This window comes from Gobio gobio (assembly GCF_949357685.1).
Source record: "Gobio gobio genome assembly, chromosome: 17".
NCBI lineage: Eukaryota > Metazoa > Chordata > Actinopteri > Cypriniformes > Gobionidae > Gobio > Gobio gobio.
The window spans coordinates 2904045-2925312 of NC_137110.1; positions in this window are offsets into that span (position 1 = coordinate 2904045).

Here is a 21268-nt window from a genome sequence, read left to right on the forward strand (position 1 = left end):
TGTGGGTAACTTTTCAAACTTGTTCCATTTGTTAAACAGTTGAAAAACTACATTACCCATGATGAAGAAGAAAACCTGAATATTAAATGTCACAAATGTATATTTAATTTGTAGACGAGGAAAAAAAAAGGGAAATAGCACGTATTGTGTTTTTTTCTTCTTCATTCATAATGTGGGTAACTTTTCAAACTTGTTCCACTTGTTTAACAGTGGAATTTCCATTGAAAAACTACATTACAGTTTATATTGATGCAGTTCAGATAAATTCAAGACTCATGGCGAGCAAATGACATAATCTGGTAATATTTGTGTGTATATACAGTGTAAATATATATATTTGTAATAAACTTAAAGGCAACTTTAAATGGATAGTTTTATATTCCTCCATCATTTTTTATTTGATTGTCATTTGCAATGCACCATGGGATTGTAGTTAATAAAGCTGTTAAGTACACAGTCTTGTACCTTTGTCTGATTTTCAAATGCTTTTTTGCTTCAAATAAAAGTTTGTAATGTTGTGATTCGCCTAGTAGCTGGTTGGTTTGGTTCAGGGCTTATAACACTTTAACAAAGTTTTTTTTATTTATTTTAAGCCACTGAAAAAGTGGGTGGGTACTAATGCACTCTACACTACTAATGGAAGTGACTTAATCTGTAATTCATGGACTGGCCACTAGAGACAGACTCCAGAAGGAGCAGAATCTCATTGAGCTCATGTTAAAATGCCCAACTTTACAGCAGAAGAACACATGTTTACAGTGCTTTTGGTCTATACGGCTAATTTTGCCCTTCATGACGACTGTGAGGGGGGGGAATTATTTTATAACTCATCTGTTTAAATTATATTAAGCCTTAAAGATCTGCATAATTAAGGGCGTGGCCACTTTGAGTGACAGGTTGATTGCCACTATGGTCGAGCTAGGTGGGTGTGGTTTCAGCAACCAGGCACCTCAGCTCCACCCACGTCCCGCCTCTTTGCCCATTTTCGGTTATCGTGCGATGACGCGCTTCAAAACAGCTCTTCGGAAACCTACGGGTGACGTCACAGACACTACATCCATATTTATTTTACAGTCTATAATTGGAAGAGCTGCCGCTTTTGCATAGTTTGTGCTGTTTAATAATCATTTGAAACTTTCAGAACTGGCAGCTCCAGTAGTAACGAAAATATTTATCTTCAACTCTGTCATGGAAACTGTATAAACCTTAATTAAACAATTTAGGTCATTTAAAAAATAAAAAAAACCCTGGTTACAAGCATTCAAACACAAATATTTTATGTCACCATGAAACAGGAAGTGAAACTGACATTATAAGCATGCAAATGTTTTTTTACCATAAAGTGCAACAGCATGTCAGAGCATTCACATCCTTCCTTCATAACCTCATAAATGTACATTTAAAGACTCAACCACAACAATGCAAATCCTGTCATCATTTCCTCACCCTTCCAAACCCATATGGCTTTATTCTTCTGTGAAAGAGGATGTTTAGGGAAGTGTCCATGCAGAACCTTCCTTTTCATAATGGCGTCTGAAATCTGAAATTGACAAAAACCATAATCATAAAAACACATTTTAAGGGTCTATGATATCTTGCTTGTGAATAACCCTTTCACCAATAGAGGTTACTACACTGGAGAACTATTAAAAAAGACATGTCTTGCGTATGCATGGGTTTTGATGGCATAGTTGCACATTAACCCCTACAGTGGACTCATCATCCTATACATTGCCATCAAATGCCAAGCCTTTGTGGAAAACCAAGATAATGCCAAGAAATGCCAAGTTGCTCTGGAATATCTATCCATTCCTCCCAAATATCCAACATCTAGTAACATCTAAGAAGTCACATCATGAGGAGGAAATTCTGATTAATCATCTGTCCACTAAACTGGACATCATGCATCAGCTATATTTCAGCTACAATTCATACTCTTACTGTGACTGTTGTTCTTGATACTTCATCTGCAGTAACTTTTTTGGCTGTAAATAAATGTGTATATATATTATTAGATTGCAATTTGCAGTTACTTCAAAAAAGTAATGTGATTATGTAATGCAAGTTACCAGTACTTCACTCATTACATCAAAAAGTAATCTGATTACATTATGCACATTACTTGTAACGCGTTACTTTACTTGTTACATCAAAAAATTAATCTGACTACATTAGGCAAGTTACCTGTACTTCACTCGTTACATCAGAAAAGTAATCTGATTACATTATGCACATTACTTGTAATGTGTTACTTTACTCGATACATCCGAAAAGTAATCTGAAAACATTATGCAAGTTACCTGTAATTTATGCATGACGTCAAAAAGTAATCTGATTACATTATGCACATTACTTGTAATGCGTTACTTTACTTGTTACATCAAAAAAGTAATCTGATTACATTATGCAAGTTACTTGTACTTTACTCATTACATCAGAAAGTAATCTGATTACGTTATGCAAGTTACTTGTACTTTACTCATTACATCAGAAAGTAATCTGATTACATTATGCAAGTTACTTGTACTTTACTCATTACATCAGAAAGTAATCTGATTACGTTATGCAAGTTACCAGTACTTTACTCGTTACATCAAAAAGTAATCTGATTACATTATGCAAGTTACCAGTACTTTACTCGTTACATCAGAAAGTAATCTGATTACGTTATGCAAGTTACCAGTACTTTACTCGTTACATCAGAAAGTAATCTGATTACGTTATGCAAGTTACTTGTACTTTACTCATTACATCAGAAAGTAATCTGATTACATTATGCAAGTTACTTGTACTTTACTCATTACATCAGAAAGTAATCTGATTACGTTATGCAAGTTACCAGTACTTTACTCGTTACATCAGAAAGTAATCTGATTACGTTATGCAAGTTACTTGTACTTTACTCATTACATCAGAAAGTAATCTGATTACATTATGCAAGTTACTTGTACTTTACTCATTACATCAGAAAGTAATCTGATTACGTTATGCAAGTTACCAGTACTTTACTCGTTACATAAAAAAGTAATCTGATTACATTATGCAAGTTACCAGTACTTTACTCATTACATCAGAAAGTAATCTGATTACATTATGCAAGTTACCAGTACTTTACTCGTTACATCAGAAAGTAATCTGATTACGTTATGCAAGTTACTTGTACTTTACTCATTACATCAGAAAGTAATCTGATTACATTATGCAAGTTACTTGTACTTTACTCATTACATCAGAAAGTAATCTGATTACGTTATGCAAGTTACCAGTACTTTACTCGTTACATAAAAAAGTAATCTGATTACATTATGCAAGTTACCAGTACTTTACTTGTTACATCAGAAAAGTAATCTGATTACGTTATGCAAGTTACCAGTACTTTACTCGTTACATCAAAAAGTAATCTGATTACATTATGCAAGTTACCAGTACTTTACTCGTTACATCAGAAAAGTAATCTGATTACATAATGCACATGACTTGTAATGCGTTACTTTACTCGATACATCAGAAAAGTAATCTGAAAACATTATGCAAGTTACCTGTACTTTACTCATTACATCAAAAAGTAATCTGATTACATAATGCACATTACTTGTAATGCGTTACTTTACTCGATACATCAGAAAAGTAATCTGAAAACATTATGCAAGTTACCAGTACTTTACTCATTACATCAGAAAAGTAATCTGATTACATTATGCAAGTTACCAGGACTTTACTCGTTACATCAGAAAAGTAATCTGAAAACTAGGGCTGTAATCAACGAAAGAAAATCTTGGTCGACTGAAGTCCTGAAATTTTAGACTAAAAATCGACTAAACATGACGTTAGGAAAAAAAACGTTAAATGAATTAGCTGCGCACTGTGCGCAGTACTTGGTAGCCTTGTTGTCTGCCTAAATTAATTATAAATAAACATAAAAACTAGTAGGCTATTTGCAGTATATTAAAGAGTTTTTGAGCTGATTATTTTGCACTGAAATGAGTCTGACACACGAGTCTGTCGGCTCTGACAGCGTTGCATCACGTGCACCTGTGCAATATCACAGCCTATGATTTCCAAAAATATAGTACTATGTTGTCAACTAGATATCATCACAAGAACTTTTGAGGAATAAGCAACATAATTTAGACAATTGTTTTTGTCATATGTATTATAATAACTGACAGACAGTATCATTTCAGCCGCTCTGTGCAGCTCGAACTAACGTTAGGAGCTCAGCTTCGCGGCTGAGACACGAATAGACTATTAACTTAAAGCTTTTACTCTTAAACACAAAAGGCACGTCCACTTTAATAAAAAAGGAATATTTATTAAACAAGCCAGATCAAGAGCAGAAAAAAACGCTCTCACAATTAAATAAATAATATACTGCAAACTAGCCTTCTTCAATCTGTCTCTCTTCGCCAGTGGGTTGGGCTAATCCAAAAGAAGTGAAAACAATGGGGGTGTTCTGAAGGCAGACTGTTACCTGTGAAACAGGGCTGCTCTCAAAACACCCCCATTAGCAATTAGTGCTTTCCACCTGATGAAATGAACGCGGCAAAACTGACAGTACAGATCCACTTAGCGCGGTGTTGTGGCGCTTCCCCTCGTGTGTATGTTGATGGCCGTTCCTCAAGTTTACCGCTATGGGCTTGCGTTTGAGCCAGCGGGGAATGAAAAACGAAGGACCAGCGAGAGACTTCTCTTCTCCAGTTGGTTGGGCTAATCCAAAAGAAGTGAAAACAATGGTGGTGTTCTGAAGGCAGACTGTTACCTGTGAAACAGGTGTGCTCTGAAAACACCCCCATTAGCATCGAAATGAACGCAGCAAAACTAATGAAATGAACGCTGCAAAAGAATCAACCAATCAGAATTTTGGTCGAGCCAGAACGTATCGACTAATAATAATCGACTAATCGACTGGGAGATTACAGCCGTACTGAAAACATTAAGCAAGTTACCAGTATTTTACTCGTTACATCAGAAAAGTAATCTGATTACATCAGAAAAGTAATCTGATCACATTATGTAAGTTACCAGTATTTTACTCGTTACATCAGAAAAGTAATCTGATTACATCAGAAAAGTAATCTGATCACATTATGTAAGTTACCAGTACTTTACTCGTTACCAGAAAAGTAATCTGATTACAATATGTAAGTTACCAGTACTTTACTCGTTACATCAGAAAAGTAATCTGATTACATCAGATAAGTAATCTGATTACATTATGCAAGTTACCAGTACTTTACTCGTTACATCAGAAAAGTAATCTGATTACATCAGAAAAGTAATCTGATTACATTATGCAAGTTACCAGTACTTTACTTGTTCCATCAGAAAAGTAATCTGATTACATCAGATAAGTAATCTGATTACATTATGCAAGTTACCTGTACTTTACTCATTACATCAGAAAAGTAATTTATTACATTATGCACATTACTTGTAATGTGTTATTTTACTCATTACATCAAAAAGTAATCTGATTACATTATGCAAGTTACCTGTACTTTATTCATTACATCAAAAAGTAATCTGATTACATTATGCACATTACTTGTAATGCGTTACTTTACTTGTTACATCAAAAAATAATCTGATTACATTATGCAAGTTACTTGTACTTTACTCATTACATCAGAAAGTAATCTGATTACATTATGCAAGTTACTTGTACTTTACTTGTTACATCAGAAAGTAATCTGATTACATTATGCAAGTTACTTGTACTTTACTCATTACATCAGAAAGTAATCTGATTACGTTATGCAAGTTACCAGTACTTTACTCGTTACATCAGAAAAGTAATCTGATTACGTTATGCAAGTTACCAGTACTTTACTCGTTACATCAAAAAGTAATCTGATTACATAATGCACATTACTTGTAATGCGTTACTTTACTCGATACATCAGAAAAGTAATCTGAAAACATTATGCAAGTTACCAGTACTTTACTCATTACATCAAAAAGTAATCTGATTACATAATGCACATTACTTGTAATGCGTTACTTTACTCGTTACATCAAAAAGTAATCTGATTACATTATGCAAGTTACCAGTACTTTATTCGTTACATCAGAAAAGTAATCTGATTACGTTATGCAAGTTACCTGTACTTTACTCATTACATCAAAAAGTAATCTGATTACATAATGCACATTACTTGTAATGCGTTACTTTACTCGTTACATCAGAAAAGTAATCTGATTACGTAATCCCCAACACTGCTCATTTCAGATGAGATTTGAAAACACCTGGATGCTAGTTTTCCACAGTCTGAAAACATCAATAGATCACTGTAGATTTCAGTCTGAGGTTTTCTCAGAGAGGAGAGACAAATTTGTCCATTTTGAACATAACCAGAATTATCAGCTAATAAGGGTAAATTAACGTACACTGTAGACTGGAGGGCGTTTTCTACAAATATGTTACATATTAGATTAGTGAGAGAATCCTCACAGTGCAGGATCTTAGATATATTTCTTTCACGTTATGACACTTTTTTAAAAATCCCTTAACTTTCTGTTTACCTCCAGGTTTAAATGAGATTATCGTGGTGTTCTCAGACGCTTGGACTCGCTGTATATTAGACTGGACGTTCCCTCTGTCAGGCGCTTCCCTATAGTCGCTGTAATTGATTTACTGGCATCGGGCCAAGTGGAAGTGAGCAGTGCTGATCCTGAGGGAACGTTTGGAGCACATCTCTGGGAGGAGTAAGCTACAGGATTTTTGAAAGATATGTCACAGGGCATTTTGTTCTTTCCCTGTACAGCGTAATATCGGCCTCAGTCCAAACTGGGTGAGCAGAACAAGCAGGATTTATGATGTTCATCTTCTACGTTATTACTTTTCCTGACATCGCTCGAGTTCATTCTGCTGATTGAAGTTGAAAAATGCCCAATATACCTTTTGGCACTGCATTGAAAAGCATTATCCAAATCATTTCTCATCAGTGGCTCGAAAACCAGGGGTTTTGAAACCACACATATAAACGCCATATATAATTCGATGCAAATGACAACAGCTGTGAGGGAGAGATGTATAGCTGCTCGATATGCTGTGCGATGGTTCAGACAATCTGATGTAATATACAAAAATATTACGCTTTTTTTTTTAATTAAAGAAACCTTATGTGTTAAACACAACTACATTTTTACAGAAAATGTTTGCTGTTTGCCCACAAAAATCTTGCCATGATGGTAATCTTTGCCATGAAATTCTGTGTTGTTGCTAGGGTGGTTGCTTACTTGCTCAAATCTTGCCACCACATAGCAACACCCTAGCAACCACACAGCAACAACCTAACAACTACCCACAATTCCCCAGCAACCATTCACAACACTATGACCGTGGCAGCAAGATTTGAGCAAGCATCCAACCACATAGCAACACCCTAGCAACTACCCAGAACACCCTAGCAACTACACAGCAAAGCCCTAACAACTACCCACAATTCCCCAGCAACCATTCACAATACTAGCATTGTGACTCTGAGATTAGAGCAAGCCCTTAGCAACCACCTAGATAACCCTAACAAGCATATAGCAACACCCTAGCAACTACACAGCAATACCTTAGCAACTACCCAAGATTTCCTAGAAACCATTAGCATCACGGTGGCAAGATTTGTGCAAACAAGCAACCACATAGCTTCACCTTAGCAACTACCCAGAACACCCTAGCAACCAAACAGCAATGCCCAAACAACTACCCACAATTCAGCAGCAACCATTCACAGTACTAGTATTGTGACTGTGAGATTAGAGCAAGCTCTTAGCAACCACCTAGATAACCATAACAACCACATAGCAACACCCTAGAAACTACATAGCAACACCTTAGCAACTACCAAAGATTCCCTAGTAACTATTAACAACAATAGCATCATGGTGGCAAGATTTGAGCAAGATCTTCCCACCATGATGCTTTTGTTGTTAATAGTTGCTAGGGAATCATGGGTAGTTGCTAAGGGGTTGCTATGTAGTTTCTAGGGTGTTACTATGTGGTTGCTTACTTGCTCAAATCTTGCCACCATGTTGCTAGAGTTGTGAATGGTTCCTGAAGAATTGTGGGTAGTTGTTAAGGTGTTGCTATATGGTTGCTAGGGTGTTCTGGGTGGTTGCTAGGGTGGTTGCTTACCTGCTCAAATCTTGCCACCATGATGCTATTGTTGTTATTAGTTGCAAGGCAATCTTGGGTAGTTGCTAAGGTGTTGCTATGTAGTTTCTAGGGTGTTGCTATGTGGTTGTTAGGGTTATCTAGTTGGTTGCTAAGGGCTTGCTCTAATCTCTCAGTCACAATGATAGAGTTGAATGGTTGCTGGAGATTTGTGGGTAGTTGTTAGGTTGTTGCAAGGGTGTTCTGGGTAGTTACTAGGGTGTTGCTATGTGCTTGCTCCAATCTTGCAGCCACGGTCATGGTGTTGTGAATGGTTGTTGGGGAATTGTGAATAGTTGTTAGGGCATTGTTGTGTGGTTGCTAGGAATTTTGGGTGGTTGCTAGGGTGTTACTATGTAGTTGCTTGCTCAAATATTGCCACCATGATGTTATTGTTGTTATTAGTTGCTAGGGAATCTTGGGTAGTTGCTAAGGTGTTGCTATGTAGTTTCTAGGGTGTTGCTATGTGGTTGTTAGGGTTATCTAGGTGGTTGCTAAGGGCTTACTCTAATCTCACAGTCACAATGCTAGAGTTGTTAATGGTTGCTGGAGAATTGTGGGTAGTTGTTAGGTTGTTGCTGTGTGGTTGCTAGAGTGTTCTTGGTAGTTACTAGGGTGTTGCTATGTGCTTGCTTGCTCCAATCTTGCAGCCACAGTCATAGTGTTGTGAAGGGTTGTTGGGGGATTGTGAGTAGTTGTTAGGGCATTGCTGCGTGAATTCTGGGTAGCTGCTAAGGTGAAGCTATGTGGTTGCTTGTTTGCACAAATCTTGCCACTATGATGCTATTGTTGCTAGGAAATCTTGGGTAGTTGCTAATGTATTGCTGTGTAGTTGCTAGGGTGTTGCTATATGCTTGCTAGGGTTATCTAGGTGGTTGCTAAGGGCTTGGTCTAATCTCACAGTCACAATGCTAGAGTTGTGAATGGTGGCTTGAGAAGTGTGGGTAGTTGTTAGGGTGATGCTGTGCGGTTGCTAGGGTGTTCTGGGTAGTTGCTAGGGTGTTGCTTTGTGGTTGCTTGCTTGCTCCAATCTTGCAGCCACGGTCATAGTGTTGTGAATGGTTGTTGGGGAATTGTGAATAGTTGCTTGCTTGCTCAAATCTTGCCACCATGATGTTATTGTTGTTATTAGTTGCTAGGCAATCTTGGGTAGTTGCTATGTAGTTTCTAGGGTGTTGCTATGTGGTTGTTAGGGTTATCTAGGTGGTTGCTAAGGGCTTGCTCTAATCTCACAGTCACAATGCTGGAGTTGTGAATGGTTGCTGGAGAATTGTGGGTAGTTGTTAGGTTGTTGCTATGTGGTTGCTTGCTTGCTCCAATCTTGCAGCCACGGTCATAGTGTTGTGAATGGTTGTTGGGGAATTGTGAGTAGTTGTTAGGTTGTTGCTGTGTGGTTGCTATGTGGTTGCTTGCTAGTTCCAATCATGCAGCCACGGTCCTAGTGTTGTGACGGGTTGTTGGGGGATTGTGCTTAGTTGTTTGGAAATTGCTGTGTGGTTGCTAGGAATACTGGGTAGTTGCTAAGGTGAAGCTATGTGGTTGCTTGTTTGCACAAATCTTGCCACCATGATGCTATTGTTGCTAGGAAATCTTGGGTAGTTGCTAAGGTATTGCTGTGTAGTTGCTAGGGTGTTGCTATATGCTTGTTAGGGTTATCTAGGTGGTTGCTAAGGGCTTGCTCTAGATCTCACAGGCACAATGCTAGAGTTGTGAATGGTTGCTTGAGAATTGTGGATAGTTGTTAGGGTGTTGCTGTGCGGTTGCTAGGGTGTTCTGGGTAGTTGCTGGGATGTTGCTTGCTTGCTCCAATCTCGCAGCCACGGTCATAGTGTTGTGAATGGTTGTTGGGGAATTGTGGGTGGGTGTTAGGGCGTTGCTGTGTGATTGCTAGGGTGTTCTGGGTAGTTTCTAGGGTGTTGCTATCTGGTTCTTAATGTTATCTAGGTGGTTGCTAAGGGCCTGCTCTGATCTCACAGTTACAATGCTAGAGTTGTGAATGGTTGCTGGGGAATTGTGAGTAGTTGTTAGGGCGTTGCTATGTAGTTTCTAGGGTGTTGCTATGTGGTTGTTAGGGTTATCTAGGTGGCTGCTGCTTATTGGGACATTGAAGTCCCTGTGATATTCAGTGTCTCTATGTCTGGGCTCCTCCTTCAGTGTAAGCTCATGTCATGCCCTTTATATGAGAACAATAGCTTGTATTTAATTGCAGACATTATTAGAGCACTTATCCATCATGGCGTAAACAGATTCATTATTGCTCTATGCATCATGCTGGTTGTGCGAGGCACATTTATTGCTTACCGCTCAAGTCAATAGTCGTATGAGGCAGCCTGAAGCTTTATACACTGATCTCTCTTCAATTAGATGACGGCATACATCAACTCAGGGCTTTATGGTTCTCTAGTCACTCGAAATCTGGAAAGACGATTATGCTTGATAAGAAGACCCTACCAGAAGGTTTGCATGATGCTTTCAGCTTGCATTTGCAATATTACTTACCTGTTTTACCTACTGTAAATTGTCCATCACATGCAAACAATGGTAAAGACTAGTATTAGGGTTCACTGCTTATAAAGTAATAGCACAACATCACTTCAACACAAATGGTGCAGGACTAGACACTAATGCACAGTATGAGCAAATCGGTAAGCCCCTCCCCTCGAACGCAGATGAGCCAATCGCAGTTGAGTATCAGTTGCGCTGGGACCGGAACTCGGACATCTTTAGGTTTCAGCGTCATAGAGAAACAGTGGAAAATCCGAGGCTCTCATCGATTTGATGGTGTTTATGCTACACAAATGCTCAAATGTCGTGCCTGAGGTACTGTAACACTGACTCCAGCGATCCTGAGAGGATTTTCTGTTTGTCAAACTCTTACGATTAAAGTCCCTGCTAACATACAAACTGAAATAACTAACTGTTCTCACGTCATGTGACACTGTAGGTCAAAAACACAAAGGTCTACATTTCAGTGCCTCTCCATATTAAATTAATTTAATTTTAGATATTTTTTAAGGTCTACATTATCTGTCCTACTAATGAGGACTCCTATTTTGATGATCTATTTTGTATTATAGTCTACGGCGCTATGCAATTCTACAAGATGTCCGCGAGACGTGTGTGTGGCGTTCTTTAACGGTCCGCCTAGAACAGGGGTCTCAAACTCGCGGCCCGCGGGCCTGATATTTTGTGGCCCCCTACTTGACATCAAAGTTTAGTGTTAGTGCGGCCCACGCATTGCTCTGAAAAGCACCTTTTTGCGGAGTCGTTGCGTATGCAGCACTTGCCACACTTGCTGCCTCCTTTATGTGTGTGTGTGTGAGAGAGAGAGAGAGAGAGAGAGAGAGAGAGTTGGCCCCTCCCTCATGCATTATAATTGGTTGACACCACGTGATTGACAGGAACAGACGGATGAAGCTGATCTGACAGTAGAAACGAATGCGGTCTAACAGCTCGTCAATGTCAAAATGATTGAGATGGCCAATCAAATCAAAGTGGGCGGGGTTTACGTTGTCTTTTGGCTCAGTCTTCACATACAGACGAGCGCTCAATCTATCGCTTAATGCCGTTACGGAGAGAGACTCGATTCTTTCCGGTGAAAGCACAAAACAAAATACACATAAACGTGTCCATGCTCTGAATATACAATCATCGATGAACATCAATTCTACCACCAGACCACTAGAGAATTCGCAGATCTATGCATTTATTAACTTATGCGAAGAATCTCGGGCCTAATAATATATTTGACGCAAATTAATGCAAATATTGTTTACAAATAGTCCCAAAAAGATTTCCCAACTAGAATTAGACCTAGAATTTCGCTAGGTCTACGGCCTTGCTTTGAATTAGTCTATTATTTAAAATAAAATTTTAATAATTCATTATTTCATATTACATGATTTAATTTCTATAGGCTATATTTAAAAAAATAGAGTAGGCAAGAGAAGCTTATATTCTGAAGAACCGTTCATGTTCAGAAGGAAAGTTCATGTTGAAGAACTGTTAATAATAAAGATTGAGAAGATTAGATCAGTTGTGTAATACTTGATTTTTAATACTTGATATTTGTAAACAATATTTGCATTAATTTGCGTCAAATATATTATTAGGCCACAGCCTGACCCAGAGTCCACCTCCAGCGGCCCCAGGTAAAATGAGTTTGAGAGCCCTGGCCTAGAAACATATCCTGTGAAGAAAAGTATGTGAAGTTTGCGGTTCCATTTTTTCAGTAAACTTGCACAACGTTCTTGACAGTGTTTCTGTCTCTCAAGGAAGTTTTCATTCAAAACCAGTTTCCTTATCGAGAAAATGGATGGATTGTTGCACTCTATTGTGCTGCTTGACTCTATCTAGCTTGAAAATATCATTAATAATAGTAAATCTAAAGTGTTGCTTTTCTTTGGAATGACATTTAGGTGTCTGCAACATCTTAATGGAATGAAACTAATCAAAGAGATTGCCATATTAAGAAAACAAAAGCACAAGAACAGCACTTTCTTCAAACATCACTGCGCTAGACAGTCTTAAAATGCTTGAACATCCAAAAAGAGCATTTGAGAAGATCTTGGCAAGGCGGCGCGCCATTTAATTCCATTATGACACAGCTGTGGGGAATACTTGATTTTGATTGGTCAATCGTTACATTCTAAATCAGGGTTTCCTTGAGTTGATGGAAATTATAGCATAAACATTTAAAAAAAAAAAAAGTAATATAAACAAAAAAATAAAACACTAAAAAGGAAGACATAGTTTGTTAACCTCCATGTTATGTGACCATTAACCAACATTAGAGACCAATCCAAAGCAAATGTGTTGTGTAATTATTGAAATCATTAATGAGACCTCTTTAATGTAGTTGTATCTTCTAGAAAATATTAAATGGAGACTTAAAGGTGTTAGTTCACCCAAAATTAAAACTATCCCATCATGTACTTGTCCTAGGCATATATGACTTTCTTCTTTCAACCAAACACAATCAGAGTTATATTAAAATATCCTGGCTTTTCCAAGCTTTATAATGGGAGTGAATGGAGGCTGAGATCTTTAAGCCCAAAAAAGTGCATCTATCCATCATAAAAGTCAAGTCAAGTCAACTTTATTTATATAGCGCTTTTAACAATACAGATTGTTTCACAGCAGCTTCACAGTGTTAAACAGGAAAATAATGCAGCATAATTTTATTCAGCCGTCTAGCCATTCTGGAGAAAACGGTGATGTCATCAGTTCATTTCAATTATCTTACAGTGACAGTGTGGGCTTTAGAACAATAATTAGATCAGTAATTTAGTTTATATGGTTAATTTAGTTTAATAATTAGATTTATTTCGATATTTAGTTGAAAAATTTAGAAAAATTTAGTGCATTTATCCATCATAAAAATGCCTCCATCCATCATAAAAGTGCATCTATCCAATATAAAAGTGCATCTATCCATCATAAAAATACATCTATCAATTATAAAAGTGCATCTATCCATCATAAAAGTGCATCCATCCATCATAAGAGTGCATCTATCAATTATAAAAGTGCATCTATCCATCATAAAAGTGCATCTATCCATTATAAAATTGCATCCATCCATTATAAAAGTGCATCCATCCATCATAAAAGTGCATCTATCATTATAAAATTGCATCCATCCATTATAAAAGTGCATCCATCCATCATAAAAGTGCATCTATCATTATAAAATTGCATCCATCCATTATAAAAGTGCATCCATCCATCATAAAAGTGCATCTATCATTATAAAATTGCATCCATCCATTATAAAAGTGCATCCATCCACCATAAAAGTGCATCTATCATTATAAAAGTGCATCTGTCCATCATAAAAGTGCATCTGTCCATCATAAAAGTGCATCTGTCCATCATAAAAGTGCATCTGTCCATCATAAAAGTGCATCTGTCCTTCGTAAAAGTGCATCTGTCCATCATAAAAGTGCATGTATCCATTATGAAAGTGCATTTATCATTATAAAAGTGCATCTATCCATCATAAAAGTGCTTCTGTCCATCATAAAAGTGCATCTGTCCATCATAAAAGTGCATCTGTCCATCATAAAAGTGCATCTGTCCTTCGTAAAAGTGCATCTGTCCATCATAAAAGTGCATCTATCCATCATAAAAGTGCATCTATCCATTATAAAAGTGCATCTATCCATCATAAAAGTGCATCTGTCCATCATAAAAGTGCATCTATCATTATAAAAGTGCATCTATCCATTATAAAAGTGCATCTATCCATTATAAAAGTGCATCTATCCATCATAAAAGTGCATCAGTCCCACGTAAAAGTGCATCTATCATCATAAAAGTGCATCAGTCCCACGTAAAAGTGCATCTATCATCATAAAAGTGCATCCATCCATCATAAAAGTGCATCCATCCATCATAAAAGTGCATCTGTCCATCATAAAAGTGCATCTATCCATCATAAAAGTGCATCTATCATCATAAAAGTGCATCTATCATCATAAAAGTGCATCTATCATCATAAAAGTGCATCTATCATTATAAAAGTGCATCTATCCATTATAAAAGTGCATCTATCCATTATAAAAGTGCATCTATCCATCATAAAAGTGCATCAGTCCCACGTAAAAGTGCATCTATCATCATAAAAGTGCATCCATCCATCATAAAAGTGCATCCATCCATCATAAAAGTGCATCTATCCATCATAAAAGTGCATCTATTCATCATAAAAGTGCATCTATCATCATAAAAGTGCATCTATCATCATAAAAGTGCATCTATCATCATAAAAGTGCATCTGTCCATCATAAAAGTGCATCTATCATTATAAAAGTGCATCTATCCATTATAAAAGTGCATCTATCCATTATAAAAGTGCATCTATCCATCATAAAAGTGCATCAGTCCCACGTAAAAGTGCATCTATCATCATAAAATTGCATCCATCCATCATAAAAGTGCATCCATCCATCATAAAAGTGCATCTATCCATCATAAAAGTGCATCCATCCATCATAAAAGTGCATCCATCCATTATAAAAGTGCATCTATCCATCATAAAAGTGCATCCATCCATTATAAAAGTGCATCTATCCATCATAAAAGTGCATCTATCCATTATAAAAGTGCATCTATCCATCATAAAAGTGCATCAGTCCCACGTAAAAGTGCATCTATCATCATAAAATTGCATCCATCCATCATAAAAGTGCATCCATCCATCATAAAAGTGCATCTATCCATCATAAAAGTGCATCCATCCATCATAAAAGTGCATCCATCCATTATAAAAGTGCATCCATCCATCATAAAAGTGCATCCATCCATTATAAAAGTGCATCTATCCATCATAAAAGTGCATCTATCCATTATAAAAGTGCATCTATCCATCATAAAAGTGCATCTATCCATTATAAAAGTGCATCTATCATTATAAAAGTGCATCTATCCATTATAAAAGTGCATCTATCCATCATAAAAGTGCATCTATCATTATAAAAGTGCATCTATCATTATAAAAGTGCATCTATCCATTATAAAAGTGCATCTATCATTATAAAAGTGCATCTATCATTATAAAAGTGCATCTATCATTATAAAAGTGCATCTATCATTATAAAAGTGCATCTATCCATTATAAAAGTGCATCTATCATTATAAAAGTGCATCTATCATTATAAAAGTGCATCTATCATTATAAAAGTGCATCTATCCATCATAAAAGTGCCTCTATCATTATAAAAGTGCATCTATCCATTATAAAAGTGCATCTATCATTATAAAAGTGCATCTATCATTATAAAAGTGCATCTATCCATTATAAAAGTGCATCTATCCATCATAAAAGTGCATCTATCCATCATAAAAGTGCATCTATCATCATAAAAGTGCATCTGTCCATCATAAAAGTGCCTCTATCATTATAAAAGTGCATCTATCCATTATAAAAGTGCATCTATCCATTATAAAAGTGCATCTATCCATCATAAAAGTGCATCAGTCCCACGTAAAAGTGCATCTATCATCATAAAAGTGCATCCATCCATCATAAAAGTGCATCCATCCATCATAAAAGTGCATCTATCATTATAAAAGTGCATCTATCCATCATAAAAGTGCATCTATCCATCATAAAAGTGCATCTGTCCATCATAAAAGTGCATCTATCCATTATAAAAGTGCATCTATCATCATAAAAGTGCATCTGTCCATCATAAAAGTGCATCCATCCATAAAAGTGCATCTATCCATTATAAAAGTGCATCTATCATCATAAAAGTGCATCTGTCCATCATAAAAGTGCATCCATCCATCATAAAAGTGCATCTATCCATCATAAAAGTGCATCAGTCCCACGTAAAAGTGCATCTATCCATCATAAAAGTGCATCTATCCATCATAAAAGTGCATCTGTCCATCATAAAAGTGCATCTATCCATTATAAAAGTGCATCTATCCATCATAAAAGTGCATCTATCCATCATAAAAAGTGCATCCATCATCATAAAAGAGCACCTATCCATTATAAAAGTGCATCTATCCATCATAAAAGTGCATCTGTCCATCATAAAAGTGCATCTATCCATCATAAAAGTGCATCCATCCATCATAAAAGTACATCCATCCATTATAAAAGTGCATCTATCCATCATAAAAGTGCATCTATCCATCATAAAAGTGCATCTATCCATCATAAAAGTGCATCTATCCATTATAAAAGTGCATCTATCCATCATAAAAGTGCATCTATCCATTATAAAAGTGCATCCATCCATCATAAAAGTGTATCTGTCCATAATAAAAGTGCATCTGTCCATCATAAAAGTGCATCTATCATCATAAAAGAGCACCTATCCATCATAAAAGTGCATCTGTCCATCATAAAAGTGCATCTGTCCATCATAAAAGTGCCTCTATCCATTATAAAAGTGCATCCATCCATCATAAAAGTGTATCTGTCCATAATAAAAGTGCATCTGTCCATCATAAAAGTGCATCCATCCATTATAAAAGTGCATCCATCCATCATAAAAGTGTATCTGTCCATAATAAAAGTGCATCCATCCATCATAAAAGTGTATCTGTCCATCATAAAAGTGCATCCATCCATCATAAAAGTGCATCTGTCCATCATAAAAGTGCATCTATCATCATAAAAGAGCACCTATCCATCATAAAAGTGCATCTGTCCATCATAAAAGTGCATCTATCATCATAAAAGTGCATCCATCCATCATAAAAGTGCATCTGTCCATCATAAAAGTGCATCCATCCATCATAAAAGTGCATCCATCCATCATAAAAGTGCATCTGTCCATCATAAAAGTGCATCTGTCCATCATAAAAGTGCATCTATCCATCATAAAAGTGCATCTATCCATCATAAAAGTGCATCTATCATCATAAAAGTGCATCTGTCCATCATAAAAGTGCATCTGTCCATCATAAAAGTGCATCTATCCATCATAAAAGTGCATCTATCATCATAAAAGTGCATCTATCCATCATAAAAGTGCATCTGTCCATCATAAAAGTGCATCTGTCCATCATAAAAGTGCATCTATCCATCATAAAAGTGCATCTGTCCATCATAAAAGTGCATCTATCCATCATAAAAGTGCATCTATCCATCATAAAAGTGCATCTGTCCATCATAAAAGTGCATCTGTCCATCATAAAAGTGCATCTGTCCATCATAAAAGTGCATCTGTCCATCATAAAAGTGCATCTATCCATCATAAAAGTGCATCTATCCATCATAAAAGTGCATCCGTCCATCATAAAAGTGCATCTATCATCATAAAAATGCATCTATCCATCATAAAAGTGCATCTGTCCATCATAAAAGTGCATCTATCCATCATAAAAGTGCATCTGTCCATCATAAAAGTGCATCTGTCCATCATAAAAGTGCATCTATCATCATAAAAGTGCATCTATCCATCATAAAAGTGCAATAACGGGCTTCCAATAACGGCCGAACACGAGTCTACTTCCGGCCGAAAAGTGACCTCTGACCCCACAGTAAATGTGCCTCCTCTTAAATTTGAGAAATCTCAATAACATCAAACACTGTGCTCAGATTTTGCCATATGAACTCATTCATGAACAAATTCTCCCACAAAGAAACAATCTGAGCTATGCTATCCACGTTCATTATGTTTATATTCCCCAAAGAGCATTTTGTAGAAACATGACACAGACAAAGCTGATATTGCAATGAAGCATAAGCGAGAATTCCTCTGAGCTCTGAAAGTGCAATAAGATCTTCCTCTGTGTTATGACTCAAAAAGGAAATCTTAATTCTGCATGAGAGGACTAAAATAGACATGATAAGCACATAATGCTGAGGAGCCCGGGGAGCAAGATAAAACGATCATGGAAGGCAAGTGCTCTCCTCAATACAGAGACGAATCCATTACCACACTACAATGAACATTACTGAAAAATTAATTTGATGAGGATGATGTCTGATTTCCTGGGAAGAAACGTTTGAATAATCAAATTATGTCTCAGGAAACAGGATTCTGGGACAGTTCAAGAGTGTGAATTTGAGTTGAATTAGCCACGACCCACAGGATGTTGACAAGGAATGGAGGAACAGAATATATTTCAATAGAAAACAGCTATTGTTTGTTTTGGTTTCCGCCACTCATCAGTCACCATGGACACATTTAGCTCATCATCTCTGTGTGTTTAGTTCCTGCTGTGTTCTGTGTAGTTGTCCGCTATTGTTTGTGTGTTATGTTGCACGCGGTGTGTATTATAATCATCATCTTCTTCTTCATTAGAGCCTTGGCGCTACAGAATTTCACGGAAAGATTTGGCGTCTCGCCATCACCAGCCCCAATGACGTCGAGGCCCAGAAGTCATTGTTCTGGATACGGGTTAATTACCATTGACCTCCCAGACATCATGGAACTGAACTGGAGAGAAGCCCTGGGGAGCGTCTGGAGAGCGTCCTTCCTCCATCCAGGTCACCACCAGAGCTCGAATCACCACCATTGACCACAGATAATTCGTGTGAGCATGGGCATTAGAAGCCAGAAAAATGTGGGTGGGTCCTCCCACAGAAAAAGATGCCATTTCCTGTATCCTTGTGCCTTTTAGAGTGTTTTTTTATCTGCCCACTGACGTCTGATTGGGCCAGAGAAAATTACAGAAGACACTGATTTTCCCGAACTGGCTGGACTCCCTTATCCCATCACATATAAGATTGTCAATAAAAATGAAGAAAATATTCGACAAGTGGAAATAAAGTGTCTAACGTGTGTAATAATAAAGTGTTTATTGGTTAGGGGTAGGTTTAAGCTTTCAGTGTTTCCCACAGATTAGAAACCAATTTGTGGTGGCGGGCTCGATTGGCACAAATATCGATTTCGATCTTGATTCAGTATCCATTAGTATGTATATATCCTACTGTACATAAGGAAAAATAAGTGTGTCTTTTTAGCACTATTTTAAACTTAAATTACATGCACTCGCATTCATTAATATTCACTCATGTTTGCTTATATAAGTATCATTAAAAATATTAGGATGTAAGTTATTAACTTTTTAAAATTTCACAGTTAAAGAAATCTAGTGTTTAGTCATGTCTAAATATGTATTCAAATGCAAAACCTAAAAATAAGTAAGAAGCAACTAGACTAGTTATATTTATTAAAGAGCCATACAGGCACTTATAGTGGGTAATGGCATTACAAATGAAAATTATTATTTTTCCAGCAACAAAATGACTCTAATTTGCCTCTTTGCATTGGAATTCTCTATTTTAACCTTAATTACTACACTTATTGTAATATAAATAATAAAAAATATTTTAAGTGGTCATTAATGGACCATAATTATTGCACAAATAGTAGGCCTATTTAGTGCTAAAAGATATCCTTCAATAAATATTATTAAAATAAAATATAGAAAATGTATTTAATTGAAAAATAGTTAAGGTGTATGGTCACATTTGACCATTAATGAGTATGAGTGTGACCAATTAATAACCAATGAGGGCTAAATACAAGAAAAACATTAACATTGATGCTAACAAATGTCGCATCTCCATCACTCTACATAATAAAATAATCCTGTAAATATGGTTGACGTAATAAAAAATTGATGCAAATACCTGCTTAGTAAAACTGTTGTGTATCCGCTTAAGCCATTCAAATGCATTTATTGTTTGAATTTCATATTCAATTTTAAAAGCTTAGACTTTCATATCAAAAGCAGGTTTGGCAGTTTGGCGCGAGATTTAAAAAAAGTTAATGAATAACGACACGCAATATGTGGCGGCCGGTGTTGATTCTGTGGCGCACCGCTACAAATTAGTCTGTGTGTGAAACACTGGCTTTGTTGTCAGTAATTATAGGGCATTCCTCAAGTCGAATGGATTTGACTGACTGTGCTCTGAAAAGTGAACACATATGCGCTAGAATTAGAGATGGTTAAAGTGAGTGGGTGGATATCATTGGTCTTAAAAAGTGGGTGGGTCTTTTCCCACTCACATACAATGGTTCCGACGCCCATGAGTGTGAGCCCACCGCAGACGGAGATCAACCACCCGCCGCGACGCATCAGCCAGAGCCAGAGGAGAAGAGGACAGAGCTGACCTTCGCCCCGGAAGTGGAGCTCCATCGTGAGTCTGACCAGGGGTGTGAGCCCGCGACATCAGTGGAGCAGGAATGACTATGGAGAATGAGGACTGGCTGATAGACTTCATCAACTCCCACCCTTTCCCACCCAGTACCTTCATCATCGCTGTTATTGGACAGCACCCAATGACTGTACATGGACTGTGTCATCCTTACCGCTGTCCTATCAAGTATTCTGTCACTGCGAAGTCCTCCAGTCCCAACGGTGCCGGGTGTTTACAGCCCTGTGTCTCCGTGGAAGCCCTGTTATGACACCATCTCGGCCCGTCGACCTGTCTGCTCTGTCTTGGCTCCTCCCACCTTCGGCTTAACTGGAGACACTCGGCCTGGCGGCTCCACCAGGTTCACTCATCCTGCCGGCTCCACTGGGTTCTCTCTTCCTGCCGGCTCCACCGGGTTCCCTCATCCTGCCGGCTCCACCGGGTTACCTCATCCTGCCGGCTCCACCGGGTTCCCTCACCCTGCCAGCTCCACTGGGTTCTCTCTT